This window comes from Schistocerca serialis, chromosome 9 (assembly GCF_023864345.2).
Source record: "Schistocerca serialis cubense isolate TAMUIC-IGC-003099 chromosome 9, iqSchSeri2.2, whole genome shotgun sequence".
Classification (NCBI taxonomy): domain Eukaryota; kingdom Metazoa; phylum Arthropoda; class Insecta; order Orthoptera; family Acrididae; genus Schistocerca; species Schistocerca serialis.
This window is the reverse complement of record NC_064646.1, coordinates 521232798-521245281: the sequence shown is the minus strand read 5'-3', so window position 1 is coordinate 521245281 and position 12484 is coordinate 521232798.

The window sequence follows — 12484 nt, the reverse complement described above, 5'->3', positions numbered from 1 at the left end:
TAAGAAGAGTCAGTCTTCTTGTACTTAAGTCGGCATTGTGCGTTTTGTATTTAATTCCTATGCAATTTCTGTGTTTAATCGTCAATAAGAAGGTCTAAGAGATACAGTAAATCTGAAGTGAAGCATCGGAATCGACAACTGGTCTCACAGGAATGGTTCAAAACATAGAATATAAGTAGAGTCAGTCTTCTTGAACTTAAGTCGGCATTGCGCCTTTTGTATTTAATTCTGATGCAATTTCTGTGTTTTATCGTCAATAAGAAATTCCAAGGGATACAGTAAACCTCAAGTGAAGCATCGTAATCTAAAACTGGTCTCACAGGAATGGCTCAAAACATAGACAGTAAGAAGAGTCAGTCTTCTTGTACTGAAATCGGCATTGTGCCTTTTGTATTTAATTCCGATGGAATTTCTGTGTTTCATCGTCAATAAGAATGTACAAGTTATACAGTAAACCTGAAATGAAGCATCGTAATCTAAAACTGGTCTCACAGGAATGGCTCAAAACATAGACAGTAAGAAGAGTCAGTCTTCTTGTACTGAAATCGGCATTGTGCCTTTTGCATTTAATTCCGATGCAATTGCTGTGTTTCATCGTCAACATGAAGATCCAAAAGATACAGTGAACCTGAAGTGAAGCATAGGAATCTAAAACTAGGCTCAAAGGAAAGGGCAAAACATAGACAGTACGAAGAGTCAGTCTTCTTGTTCTTAAGTCGGCATTGTCCCTTTTGGATTTCGTTCCGATGCAATTTCTGTGTTTCATCGTCAATATGAAGATCCAAGGGATACAGTGAACCTGAAGTGAAGCATAGGAATCCAAAACTGGTCTCACAGGAAAGGCTCAAATCGTAAAATGTAAGAAGAGTCAGTCTTCTTGTACTTATATCGGCATTGTGCCTTTTGTATTTAATTCCGATGCAATTTCTTTGTTACATCGTTAATATGAAGGTCCAAGGGAGACAATAAACCTGAAGTGAAACATCGGAATCTAAAACTGGTCTCACACGAAAGGTTCAAATCATAGAATGTAAGAACAATCAGTCCTCTTGTACTTAAGTCAGCATTGTGCCTTTTGCATTTAATTCCGATGCAATTGCTGTGTTTCATCGTCAACATGAAGATCCAAAAGATACAGTGAACCTGAAGTGAAGCATAGGAATCTAAAACTGGTCTCACAGGAAATGCTCAAATCGTAGAATGGATGAAGAGTCAGTCTTCTTGTACTTATATCAGCATTGTGCCTTTTGTATTTATTTCCGATGCAATGTCTGTGTTTCATCGTCAATATGAAGGACCAAGGGATACAGTAATCCGGAAGTGAAACATGGAATCTAAAACTGGTCTCACAGGAAAGGTTCAAATCATAGAATTTAAGAATAGTCAGTCCACTTCTACTTATGTCGGCATTGTGCCTTTTGTATTTAATTACGATGGAATTTCTGTGTTTCATCGTCAATAAGAAGGTCCAAGGGATACAGTAAACATGACGTGAAACATTGGAATCTATAACTGGACCCACAGGAAAGGTTCAAAACATAGACAGTAAGAAGAGTCAGTCTTCTTGTACTTAAGTCGGCATTTTGCCTTTGGTTTTAATTCCGATGCAATTTTTGTGCTTCATCGTCAATAAGAATGTACAAGGGTACAGTAAACTTGAAGTGAAACATTGGAATCTATAACTGGACTCACAGGAAAGGTTCAAAACATAGACTGTAAAAAGAGTCAGTCTTCTGGTACTTAAGGCGGCATTGTGTCTTTTGTATTTAATTCCGATGCAATTTCTGTGTTTCGTCGTCAATAAGAAGTTCCAAGAGCTACAGTAAACCTGAGTGAAGCATCGGAATGCAAAAATGGTCTCACTGGACAGGTTCAAAACATAGAAAATAAAAAGAGTCAGTCTTCTTGTACTTAAGTCGGCATTGTGCCTTTTGTGTTTAATTCCGATGCAATTCCTGTGTTTCATCGTCAATAAGAAGGTCCAAGGGATACTGTAAACTGGAAGTGAAGCATCTCAATCTATAACTGGACTCACAGGAACGGTTCAAAGCATAGACAGCAAGAAGTGTCAGTCTTCTTGTACTTAAGTTGGCATTGTTCCTTTTGTATTTGATTACGATGCAATTTCTGTGTTTCATCGTGAATAAGAAGGTCCAAGGGATACAGGAAACCTAAATTGAAGCATCGGAAACTGAAACTGGACTCACAGGAAAGGTTAAAATCATAGACAGTAAGAAGAGTCTATCTTCTTGTACTTAAGTCGGTAATTTGCCTTTTGTATTTAATTCTGATGCAATTTCTGTGTTTTATCGTCAATAAGAAGGTCCAAGGGATACAGTAAACCTCAAGTGAAGCATCGGAATCTAAAACTGGTCTCACAGGAAAGGTTAAAATCATAGACAGTAAGAAGACTGAGTCTTCTTGTACTTAAGTCGGCATTGTGCCTTTTGTATTTAATTCCGATGCAATTTCTGTGTTTCATCGTCGATAAGAAGGCCCAAGGTATACAATAACACTGAAATGAAAATCGAAATCTAAAACTGGTCTCATAGGAAAGGTTCAATACATAGACAGTAAGAGGAGTCAGTCTTCTTGTACTTAAGTCAACATTGTGCCTTTAGTAATTAATTCCGATGCAACTTCTGTGTTTTATCGTCAATAAAAAGGCCCAAGGGATACAGTAAACCGGAAGTGAAGCATCAGAATCTAAAACTGGTCTCACAGGAATGGCTCAAAACATAGACAGTAAGAAGAGTCAGTCTTCTTGTACTTAAATCGGCATTGTGCCTTTTGTATTTAATTCCGATGCAATTTCTGTGTTTGATCGTCAATAAGAAGGTCCAAGGGATGCAGTAAACCTGAAGTGACATATCGGAATCTAAAACTGGTCTCACAGGAAAGGTTCAAAACATAGACAGTACGAAGAGTCAGTCTTCTTGTTCTTAAGTCGGCATTGTTCCTTTTGTATTTAATTCCGATGCAATTTCTCTGTTTCGTCGTCAATAAGAAGGTCCAAGTGATACAGTAAACCGGAAGTGAAGCATCGGAATCCAAAACTGGTCCCACTGGAAAAGGTTCTAAACATAGAAAATAAGAAGAGTCAGTCTTCTTGTACTTAAGTCGGCATTGTGCCTTTGGTATTTAATCCCGATGCAATACCTGTGTTTCATCATCAATAAGGAGGTCGATGGGATATAGTAAACCTGAAGTGAAGCATCGGAATCTATAACTGGTCTCACAGGAAAGGTTGAAAACATAGACATAAGAAGAATCAGTCTTCTTGTACTTAAATCGGCATTGTGCCTTTTGTAACTAATTCCGATGCAATTTCTGTGTTTGATCGTCAATAAGAAGGTCCAAGGGATACAGTAACGCTGAAATGAACATCGAAATCCAAAACTGGTCCCACTGGAAAAGGTTCTAAACATAGAAAATAAGGTGAGTTAGTCTTCTTGTACTTAAGTCTGCATCGTGCCTTTTGAATTTAATTCCGCTGCAAATTCTGTCTCTCATCGTCAATAAGGAGGTCCAAGGGATACAGTAAACCTGAAGTGAAGCATCGGAATCTATAACTGGACTCACAGGAAAGGTTCAAAACATAGACATAAGAAGAATCAGTCTTCTTGTACTTAAGTCGGCATTGTGCGTTTTGTATTTAATTCCGATGCAATTTCTGTGTTTCGTCGTTACTAAGAAGTTCCAAGGGATACTGTAAACCGGAAGTGAAGCATCGGAATCTATAACTGGTCTCAAAGGAAAGGTTCAAAACATAGACAGTAAGAAGAATCAGTCTTCTTGTACTTAAGTCGGCATTGTTCCTTTTGTATTTAATTCCGATGCAATTTCTGTGTTTCATCGTCAATAAGAAGGTCCAAGTAATATAGTCAACATGAAGTGAAGCATCGGAATCTAAAACTGGTCTCACAGGAAAGGTTAAAATTATAGACCGTAAGAAGAGTGAGTCTTCTTGTACTTACGTCGGCATTATGCCTTTTGTATTTAATTCTGATGCAATTTCTGAGTTTTATCATCAAATAGAAGGTCCAAGGGATACAGTAAACCAGATGTGAAGCATCAGAATCTAAAAGTGGTCTCACAGGAATGGCTCAAATCATAGACAGTAAGAAGAGTCAGTCTTCTTGTACTTATGTCGGCATTTTGCCTTTTGTATTTAATTCCGATGCAATTTCTGTGTTTCGTCGTCAATAAGAGGGCGCAAGGGGTACAATAACCCTGAAAAGAAAATCGAAATCTAAAACTGGTCTCATAGGAAAGGTTCAAAACATAGACAGTAAGAATAGTCAGTGTTCTTGTACTTAAGTCGACATTGTGCCTTTAATTCCGATGCAATTTCTGTGTTTTGTCGTCAATAAGAAGGTCCAAGAGATACAGCACACCTGAAGTGAAGCATCGGAATCTAAAACTGGTCTCACAGGAAGGGTTCAAAGCATAGACAGTAAGAAGAGTCAGTATTCTTGTACTTAAGTGGGCATTGTGCCTTTTGTATTTAATTCCGATGCAGTTTCTGTGATTCATCGTCAATAAGAAGGTCCGAGGGATACAGTAAAACTGAAGTGAAGCATCGGAATCTAAAACTGGTCTCACAGGAGTGGTTCAAATCATAGACAGTAAGAAGAGTCAGTCTTCTTGTACTTAAGGCTGCATTGTGCCTTTTGTACTTAATTCCGATGCAATTTCTGTGTTTCATCGTCAATAAGAAGGTCCAAGGGATACAATGAACCTGAAGTGAAGCATCGGAATCTAAAACTGGTCTCACACGAAAGGTTCAAATCATAGAATGTAAGAAGAATCAGTCCTCTTGTACTTAAGTCAACATTGTGCCTTTTGTTTTTAATTCCGATGCAATTTCTGTGTTTCATCGTCAATATGAAGATCCAAGGGATACAGTAAACCTGAAGTGAAGCATAGGAATCGAAAACTGGTCTCACAGGAAAGGCTCCAATCATAGAATGTAAGAAGAGTCAGTATTCTTGCACTTATGTCGGCATTGTGCCTTTTGTATTTAATTCCGATGCAATATCTGTGTTTCATCGTCAATATAGAGGGTTTATACAAGGGCGATGTACTTGAGGACAATATTATGGAAATGGAAGAGGATGTAGATGAAGATGAAATGGGAGATAAGATACTGCGTGAAGAGTTTGACAGAGCACTGAAAGACCTGAGTCGAAAGAAGTCCCCGGGAGTAGACAACATTCCATTAGAACTACTGATGGCCTTGGGAGAGCCAGTCATGACAAAACTCTACCATCTGGTGAGCAAGATGTATGAGACAGGCGAAATACCCACAGACTTCAAGAAGAATATAATAATTTCAATCCCAAAGAAAGCAGGTGTTGACAGATGTGAAAATTACCTAACTATCAGTTCAATAAGTCATAGCTGCAAAATACTAACGCGAATTCTTTACAGACGAATGGAAAAACTAGTAGAAGCGGACCTCGGGGATGATCAGTTTGGATTCCCTAGAAATGTTGGAACACGTGAGGCAATACTAACCTTACGACTTATCTTAGAAGAAAGATTAAGAAAAGGCAAACCTACGTTTATAGCATTTGTAGACTTAGAGAAATCTTTGACAACGTTAACTGGAATATTGTCTTTCATATTCTGAAGGTGGCAGGGGTAAAATACAGGGAGCGAAAGGCTATTTACAATTTGTACAGAAACCAGATGGCAGTTATAAGAGTCGAGGGGCATGAAAGGGAAGCAGTGGTTGGGAAAGGAGTGAGGGAGGGTTGTAGCCTCTCCCCGATGTTATTCAATCTGTATATTGAGCAAGCAGTAAAGGAAACAAAAGAAAATTCGGAGTAGGTATTAAAATTCATGGAGAAGAAGTAAAAACTTCGAGGATTGCCGATGACATTGTAATTCTGTCAGAGACAGCAAAGGACTTGGAAGAGCAGTTGAACGGAATGGACAGTGTCTTGAAAGGAGGATATAAGATGAACATCAACAAAAGCAAAACGAGGATAATGGAATGTAGTCAAATTAAATCGGGTGATGCTGATGGGATTAGATTAGGTAATGAGACACTTAAAGTAGTAAAGGAGTTTTGCTATTTAGGGAGTACAATAACGGATGAAGGTCGATGTAGAGAGGATATAAAATGTAGACTGGCAATGGCAAGGATATCGTTTCTGAAGAAGAGAAATTTGCTAACATCGAGTATAGATTTAATTGTCAGGAAGTCGTTTCTGAAAGTATTTGTATGGAGTGTAGCCATGTATGGAAGTGAAACATGGACGATAACCAGTTTGGACAAGAAGAGAATAGAAGCTTTCGAAATGTGGAGCTACAGAAGAATGCTGAAGATAAGGTGGGTAGATCACGTAACTAATGAGGAGGTATTGAATAGGATTGGGGAGAAGAGAAGTTTGTGGCACAACTTGACTAGAAGAAGGGATCGGTTGGTAGGACATGTTTTGAGGCATCAAGGGATCACAAATTTAGCATTCGATGGCAGCGTGGAGGGTAAAAATCGTAGAGGGAGACATAGAGATGAATACACTAAGCAGATTCAGAAGGATGTAGGTTGCTGTAGGTACTGGGAGATGAAGAAGCTTGCACAGGATAGTGTAGCATGGAGAGCTGCATCAAACCAGTCTCAGGACTGAAGACCACAACAACTACATGAAGTTCCCAGGGATACAGTATACCTGAAGTGAAACATCGGAATCTAAAACTGGTCTCAAAGGAAAGGTTCAAATCATAGAATTTAAAAATGGTCAGTCCTCTTCCATTTATGTTGGCATTGTGCCTTTTGTATTTAATTCCGATGTAATTTCTGTGTTTCATCGTCAATAAGAAGGTCCAAGGGATACAGGAAAACTGAAGTGAAACATTGGAATCTATAACTGGACTCACAGGAAAGGTTCAAACGTAGACTGTAAGAAGAGTCAGTCTTCTTATACTTAAGTCGGCATTGTGCCTTTTGTATTTAATTCCGATGCAATTTCTGTGTTTCGTCGTCAATAAGAAGGTCCAAGTCATACTGTAAACCGGAAGTGAAGCATCGGAATCTATAACTGGTCTCACAGGAAAAGTTCAAAGCATAGACAGTAAGAAGAGTCAGTTTTCTTGTACTTAAGTCAGCATTGTGCCTTCTGTATTTCATTCCGATGCAATTGGTGTGTTTCCTCGTCAATAAGAAGGTCCAAGGGATACAGTAAACCTGAAGTAAAGCATCGGAAACAAAAACTGATCTCACTAGGATAGGTTCAATCGTAGACAGTAAGAAGAGTCAGTCTACTTGTACTTAAGTCGGCATTGTGCCTTTTGTATTTCATTCCGTTGCAATTTCTGTGTTTCCTCGTCAATAAGAAGGTCCAAGGGATGCAGTAAACCTGAAGTGACACATCGGAATCTAAAACTGGTCTCACAGGAAAGGTTCAAAACATAGACAGTACGAAGAGTCAGTCTTCTTGTTCTTAAGTCGGAATTGTTCCTTTTGTATTTAATTCCGATGCAAATTCTGTGTTTCGTCGTCAATAAGAAGATCCAAGTGATACAGTAAACCTGAAGTGATGCATCGGAATCCAAAACTGGTCCCACTGGAAAAGGTTCTAAACATAGAAAATAAGAAGAGTCAGTCTTCTTGTACTTAAGTCGCCATTGTGCCATTTGTATTTAATTCCGATGCAATATCTGTGTTTTGTCGTCAATAAGGAGGTCCATGGGATACAGTAAACCTGAAGTGAAGCATCGGAATCTATAACTGGTCTCACAGGAAAGGTTCAAAACATAGACATAAGAGGAATCAGTCTTCTTGTACTTAAATCGGCATTGTGCCTTTTGTATTTAATTCCGATGCAATTTCTGTGTTTCGTCGCAATAAGAAGGTCCAAAAGGTACAGTAAACCTGAAGTGAAGCATCGGAATCTAAAACTGGTCTCACAATAAAGGTTAAAATCATAGACAGTAAGAAGAGTCTCTCTTCTTGTACTTAAGTCGGCATTGTGCCTTTTGTATTTAATCCTGATGCAATTTCTATGTTTTATCTTCAATAAGAACTTCCAAGGGATACAGTCAACCTGAAGTGGAGCATCGGAATCTAAAACTGGTCTCACAGGAAAGGTTAAAATCATAGACAGTAAGAAGAGTCAGTCTTCTTGTACTTAAGTCGGCATTGTTCCTTTTGTATTTAATTCCGATGCAATTTCTGTGTTTCATCGTCAATAAGAAGGTCCAAGGGATACAGGAAACCTAAAGTGAAGCTCGGAATCTAAAACTGCACTCACAGGAACGGTTAAAATCATAGAAAATAAGAAGAGTCAGTCTTCTTGTACTTAAGTCGGCATTGAGCGTTTTGTATTTAATTCCGAACAATTACTGTGTTGAATCGTCAATAAGAAGGTCCAAGGTATACTGTAAACCGGAAGTGAAGCATCGGAATCTATAACTGGTCTTACAGGAAAGGTTCAAAACATAGGCAGTAAGAGGAGTTATTCTTCTTGTACTTAAGTCGGCACTGTTCCTTTTGCATTTAATTCCGGTGCAATTACTAGGTTCCATCGTCAATAAGAAGGTCCGAGGAGTAGAGTCTACCTTACGTGAAGCATCGGAATCTAAATTGGTCTCACAATAAAGGTTAAAATCATAGACAGTAAAAAGAATCTCTCTTCTTGTACTTAAGTCGGCATTGTGTCTTTTGTATTTAATCCTGAGCCAATTTATGTGTTTTCACTTCAATAAGAACGTCCATGGGATACAGTCAACCTGAAGTCAACCTTTAGTCGGCATTGTTCCTTTTGTATTTAATTCCGATGCAATTTCTGTGTTTTATCGTCAATAAGAAGGTCCAAGGGTACAGTAGACTTGAAGTCAAACATTGGAATCTATAACTGGACTCACAGGAAAGGTTCAAACAATGACTGTAAAAAGAGTCAGTCTTCTGGTACTCAAGTCGTCATTGTGTCTTTTGTATTTAATTCCGATGCATTTTCTGTGTTTCGTCGTCAATAAGAAGTTCCAAGAGCTACAGTAAACCTGAGTGAAGCATCGGAATGCAAAAATGGTCTCACTGGACAGGTTCAAAACATAGGAAATAAAAAGAGTCAGTCTTCTTGTACCTAAGTCGGCATTGTGCCTTTTGTGTTTAATTCCGATGCAATTTCTGTGTTTCATCGTCGATAAGAAGGTCCAAGGGATACAGTAAACCTGAGGTAAAGCATCGGAATCTAAAACTGGTCTCACAGGAAAGGTTCAAAACATAGACATAAGAAGAATCAGTCTTATTATTTTTAAGTCGGCATTGTTCGTTTTGTATTTAATTCCGATGCAATTTCTGTGTTTCGTCGTCAATTAGAAGGTCCAAGAGATACAGTAAATCTGAGGTGAAGCCTCGGAATGTAAAACTGGTCCCACAGGGAAGGTTCAAAGCATAGAAAATAAGAAGTGTCAGTCTTCATGTACTTAAGTCGGCATTGTTCCTTTTGTATTTAATTCCGATGCAATTTCTGTGTTTCATCGTCAATAAGAAGGTCCAAGCGATACTGTAAACCGGAAGTGAAGCATCTCAATCTATAACTGGACTCACAGGAAAGGTTCAAAGCAAAGACAGTAAGAAGAGTCAGTCTTCTTGTACTTAAGTTGGCATTGTTCCTTCTGTATATGATTACGATGCAATTTCTGTGTTTCATCGTCCATAAGAAGGTCCAAGGGATACAGGAAACCTAAAGTGAAGCATCGGAATCTAAAGCTGGACTCACAGGAAAGGTTAAAATCATAGACAGTAAGAAGAGTCGCTCTTCTTGTACTTAAGTCTGTATTGTGCCTTTTGTATTTAATTCTGATGCAATTTCTGTGTTTTATCGTCAATAAGAAGGTCCAAGGGATACTGTAAACCTCAAGTGAAGCATCGGAATCTAAAACTGGTCTCACAGGAAACGTTAAAATCATAGACAGGAAGAAGACTGAGTCTTCTTGTACTTAAGTCGGCATTGTGCATTTTGTATTTAATTCCATTGCAATTTCTGTGTTTCGTCGTCAATAAAAAGGTCCAAGGGATACTATACACCGGAAGTGAAGCATCGGAATCTGTAACTGATCTCACAGGAAAGGTTCAAAGCATAGACAGTAATAAGAGTCGGTCTTCTTGTACTTAAGTCGGCATTGTTCCTTTTGTATTTAATTCCGATGCAATATCTGGGTTTCATCGTCAATAAGGAGGTCCAAGGGATACGGTCAACCTGAAGTGAAGCATCGGAATCCAAAACTGGTCTCACAGGAAAGGTTAAAATCATAGACAGTAAGAAGACTGAGTCTTCTTGTACTTAAGTCGGCATTGTGCCTTTTGTGTTTAATTCCGATGCAATTTCTGTGTTTCATCGTCGATAAGAAGGCCCAAGGTATACAATAACCCTGAAATGAAAATCGAAATCTAAAACTGGGCTCGTAGGAAAGGTTCAATACATAGACAGTAAGAAGAGTCAGTCTTCTTGTACTTAAGTCGACATTGTGCCTTTTGTATTTAATTCCGATGCAACTTCTGTGTTTTATCGTCAATAAGAAGGTCCAAGGGATACATTAACCGTGAAATGAACATCGAAATCTAAAACTGGTCTCATAGGAAAGATTCAAAACATAGACAGTAATAAGAGTCAGTATTCTTGTACTTAAGTGGGCAATGTGCCTTTTGTATTTAATTCCAATGGAATTTCTGTGTTTCATGGTCAATAAGAATATACAAGGAATACAGTATACCTGAAGTGAAGCATCAGAGTCTAAAACTGGTCTCACTAGGATAGGTTCAATCATAGACATTAAGAAGAGTCAGTCTACTTGTACTTAAGTCGGCATTTTGCCTTTTGTATTTCATTCCGTTGCAATTTCTGTGTTTCCTCGTCAATAAGAAGGTCCAAGGGATGCAGTAAACCTGAAGTGACACATCGGAATCTAAAACTGGTCTCACAGGAAATGTTCAAATCATAGACAGTACGAAGAGTCAGTCTTCTTGTTCTTAAGTCGGCATTGTTCCTTTTGTATTTAATTCCGATGCAATTTCTGTGTTTGATCGTCAATAAGAAGGTCCAAGGGATACAGTAACGCTGAAATGAACATCGAAATCTAAAAGTGGTCTCACTGGAAAGGTTCTAAACATAGAAAATAAGGTGAGTTAGTCTTCTTGTACTTAAGTCGGCATTGTGCCTTTTCAATTTAATTCCGCTGCAAATTCTGTCTCTCATCGTCAATAAGGGGGTCCAAGGGATACAGTAAACCTGAAGTGAAGCATCGGAATCTATAACTGGACTCACAGGAAAGGTTCAAAACATAGACATAAGAAGACCACAACAACTACATGAAGTTCCCAGGGATACAGTATACCTGAAGTGAAACATCGGAATCTAAAACTGGTCTCACAGGAAAGGTTCAAATCATAGAATTTAAAAATGGTCAGTCCTCTTCCATTTATGTTGGCATGGTGCCTTTTGTATTTAATTCCGATGCAATTTCTGTGTTTCGTCGCCAATAAGAAGGTCCAAGGCATACTGTAAACCTGAAGTGAAGCAACGGAATCTATGACTGGTCTCACAGGAAAAGTTCAAAGCATAGACAGTAAGAAGAGCTAGTTTTCTTGTACTTCAGTCAGCATTGTGCCTTCTGTATTTCATTCCGATGCAATTTGTGTGTTTCCTCGTCAATAAGAAATTCCAAGGGATGCAGTAAACCTGAAGTGAAACATCGGAATCTAAAACTGGTTTCACAGGAAAGCTTTAAAACATAGACAGTACGAAGTGTCAGTCTTCTTGTTCTTAAGTCGGCATTGTTCCTTTTGTATTTAATTCCGATGCAATTTCTGTGTTTCATCGTCAATGGGAAGGTCCAAGGGATACAGTAAACCTGAAGTCAAGCACCGGAATCAAAAACTGATCTCACTAGGATAGGTTCAATCATAGACAGTAAGAAGAGTCAGTCTACTTGTACTTAAGTGGGCATTGTGCCTTTTGCATTTCATTCCGTTGCAATTTCTGTGTTTCCTCGTCAATAAGAAGGTCCAAGGGATGCAGTAAACCTGAAGTGACACATCGGAATCTAAAACTGGTCTCACAGAAAAGGTTCGAAACATAGACAGTACGAAGAGTCAGTCTTCTTGTTCTTAAGTCGGCATTGTTCCTTTTGTATTTAATTCCGATGCAATTTCTGTGTTTCGTCGTCAATAAGAAGATCCAAGTGATACAGTAAACCTGATGTGAAGCATCGCAATCCAAAACTGGTCCCACTGGAAAAGGTTCTAAACATAGAAAATAAGAAGAGTCAGTCTTCTTGTACATAAGTCGGCATTGTGCCTTTTGTATTTAATTCCGATGCAATATCTGTGTTTCATTGTCAATAAGGAGGTCCATGGGATACAGTAAACCTGAAGTGAAGCATCGGAATCTATAACTGGTCGCACAGGAAAGGTTCAAAACATAGACACAAGAGGAATCAGTCGTCTTGTACTTAAATCGGCATTGTGCCTTTT